The sequence below is a fragment of the Choloepus didactylus genome, chromosome Y, assembly GCF_015220235.1.
Source record: "Choloepus didactylus isolate mChoDid1 chromosome Y, mChoDid1.pri, whole genome shotgun sequence".
NCBI lineage: Eukaryota > Metazoa > Chordata > Mammalia > Pilosa > Megalonychidae > Choloepus > Choloepus didactylus.
The window spans coordinates 11750641-11753887 of record NC_051335.1 but is presented as its reverse complement, the minus strand read 5'-3'; the positions used below and the strand labels follow the sequence as shown (position 1 = coordinate 11753887).

The 3247-nt window shown below is 37.1% G+C and overlaps 1 pseudogene; it reads left to right on the top strand.

Annotated features, from left to right (window-relative positions):
• The first annotated feature begins 341 nt into the window (after positions 1–341).
• On the top strand, positions 342–2518 carry LOC119524201 (annotated as a pseudogene).
• The last annotated feature ends 729 nt before the right edge of the window (positions 2519–3247 follow it).

The following is a 3247-nucleotide window of genomic DNA, read 5'->3' as shown; positions in this document are numbered from 1 at the left end:
AGCACAAGTAAATCTGAGTGCATAGTATGTCATTTCATTCCGTTTGAGTTTCTTGAGTGTTTTCTTTAAATGTCTGCAGAGTTGCTGCCCCTTTCTTGAACTATAAGTACTGCAATCTTTTTAATTCTCGGTATGAGTAGAGCATTTTGAGCTTTAAATCTAAGGGGAACTCAACAGCCTAGTTGGCATATGCAATGAACATCAAGAAACCATCTTGCTGTGGAAGCAAAATTATTTTTCTTCTCCCTTTTTGAAAGATCTTTCCTTTTGATGCCAGTTTTCTTCCTTGTTTACACAAGTTCAACAGTTCAAAAGGACAAGGCAATAGTAAGGGTTTCAAAATGGCTGAGAAATTTGAAAGTCTCATGAACATTCATGGTTTTGATCCAGGCTCTAGGTATATGGACTTAAAACCACTGGGTTGTTGAGGCAATGGCTTGGTTTTTTCTGCTGTAGACAATGACTGTGACAAAAGAGTAGCCATCAAGAAAATTGTTCTTACTGATCCCCAGAGTGTCAAACATGCTCTACGTGAAATCAAAATTATTAGAAGACTTGACCATGATAACATTGTGAAAGTGTTCGAAATTCTTGGTCCCAGTGAAGCCAGTTAACAGATGACGTGGGCTCTCTTACTGAACTGAACAGTGTTTACATTGTTCAGGAGTACATGGAAACAGACTTGGCTAATGTGCTGGAGCAGGGCCCTTTACTGGAGGAGCATGCCAGACTTTTCATGTATCAGCTGCTACGTGGGCTCAAGTATATTCACTCTGCAAACGTACTGCACAGAGATCTCAAACCAGCTAATCTTTTCATTAATACTGAAGACTTGGTGCTGAAGATAGGTGACTTTGGTCTTGCACGGATCATGGATCCCCATTATTCCCATAAGGGTCATCTTTCTGAAGGATTGGTTACTAAATGGTACAGATCTCCACGTCTTTTATTTTCTCCTAATAATTATACTAAAGCCAATAACTTGTGGGCTGCAGGCTGTATCTTTGCTGAAATGCTGACTGGTAAAACCCTCTTTGCAGGTGCACATGAACTTGAACAGATGCAGCTGATTTTAGAATCTATTCCTGTTGTACATGAGGAAGATCGACAGGAGCTTCTCAGCGTAATTCCAGTTTACATTAGAAATGACATGACTGAGCCACACAAACCTTTAACTCAGCTGCTTCCAGGAATTAGTCGAGAAGCACTGGATTTCCTGGAACAGATTTTGACATTTAGCCCCATGGATCGGTTGACAGCAGAAAAAGCACTCTCCCATCCTTACATGAGCATATATTCTTTTCCAACGGATGAGCCGATTCCAAGTCATCCTTTTCATATTGAAGATGAAGTTGATGATATTTTGCTTATGGATGAAACTCACAGTCACATTTATAACTGGGAAAGGTACCATGATTGTCAGTTTTCAGAGCATGATTGGCCTATTCATAACAACTTTGATATTGAAGAAGTTCAGCTTGACCCAAGAGCTCTGTCTGATGTCACTGATAAAGAAGAAGTACAAGTTGATCCTCGAAAATATTTGGATGGAGATCGGGAAAAGTATCTGGAGGATCCAGCTTTTGATACCAGTTACTCTACTGATCCTTGTTGGCAGTACCAAGATCATCATGAAAACAAATAATCGTGATTTGGAGTGTAGCCATACTTGTAACTACAAAATGAGGTCATCATCATATTTAGATAACTTAGTTTGGAGAGAGAGTGAAGTTAATCATTATTATGAACCCAAGCTTATTATAGATCTTTCCAATTGGAAAGAACAAAGCAAAGAAAAATCTGATAAGAAAGGGAAGTCAAAATGTGAAAGGAATGGATTAGTTAAAGCCCAGATATCTCTAGAGGAAGCATCACAGCAACTGGCTGAAAAAGAAAGGGAAAAGAATCAGGGATTTGACTTTGATTCCTTTATTGCAGGAACTATTCAACTTAGTTCACAACATGAGCCTACTGATGTTGTTGATAAATTAAATGACTTGAATAGCTCAGTGTCCCAACTAGAACTGAAAAGTTTGATCTCAAAATCAGTAAGCCAAGAAAAAGAGGAAAAAGGAATGGCAAATTTGGCTCAGTTAGAAGCCTTGTACCAATCTTCTTGGGATAGCCAGTTTGTGAGTGGTGGGGAGGACTGTTTTCTCATAAGTCAGTTTTGTTGTGAGGTAAGGAAGGATGAACAAATTGACAAGGAAAACACTTACACCAGTTACTTGGACAGGTTCTTTAGCAGGAAAGAAGATGCTGAAATGCTAGAAACTGAGCCAGTAGAGGATGGGAAGCTTGGGGAGAGAGGAAATGAGGACGGATTTCTGAACAACAATGGGGAGTTCCTCTTTAACAAGCAGCTTGAATCCATAGGCATCCCACAGTTTCACAGTCCAGTTGGGTCACCACTTAAGTCAATACAGGCCACATTAACACCTTCTGCTATGAAATCTTCCCCTCAAATTCCTCATAAAACATACAGCAGCATTCTGAAACATCTGAACTAAAAATACTCAGCAGACATTTCTCTTTGTATTCTTCATGAATTGTGTTCTTTTTTATTACTAGTGTTTTAAGTCATTTTTTTTACTTGAATCAGATTGTGTCATTTTAGTAAGGATTTCATTAGTTTTTGGTTTTTAAAATCCAGACTTATTTTCTACATGTGAGATAGTTTTCATTTTAACTGGCATGTCATTTGCACAGAAAAATTTAAAAAATAGAGCAAAATAATGCAATGCAGGCAGAGACAAAAGAAATGCACTAAGACAAGTAAAAGCATTCTCTCATAGAACAGTGATCTGTTTTTACAGGAAACAAAAATCTTGCCTTGAAATTTACACAGTGAGACTGTACATAATTGCATGGAAATATCTATTTTTTTCCTAAAACATTTTTTCATTCATGAGTATTTTCAAGTTTTTCATACTGTACACATTTCTTAAAACACATGATACCAGCAGCAACTGAAAATGAATGCCGAATTTGGTACACATGTGTTATCTACCTCAAGGTAACAAAAGTATGTGGCAAAACATATACCACCCATAGTGCTTCACAATATGCACTTCTATTTAGCCAGCGTTTATTATAGTAAACTATTCTCAAGATTCATTCACTGTTTATAAATGTTCTGGTATGCATTCTTTCTAGTGAAGTGTTAATACATCACATCTTATTTATTTTAGCAAATCAGTATATTTTCTGTATTTAATTATAGAAAGTTAACTTTTAGTTTTTGAAA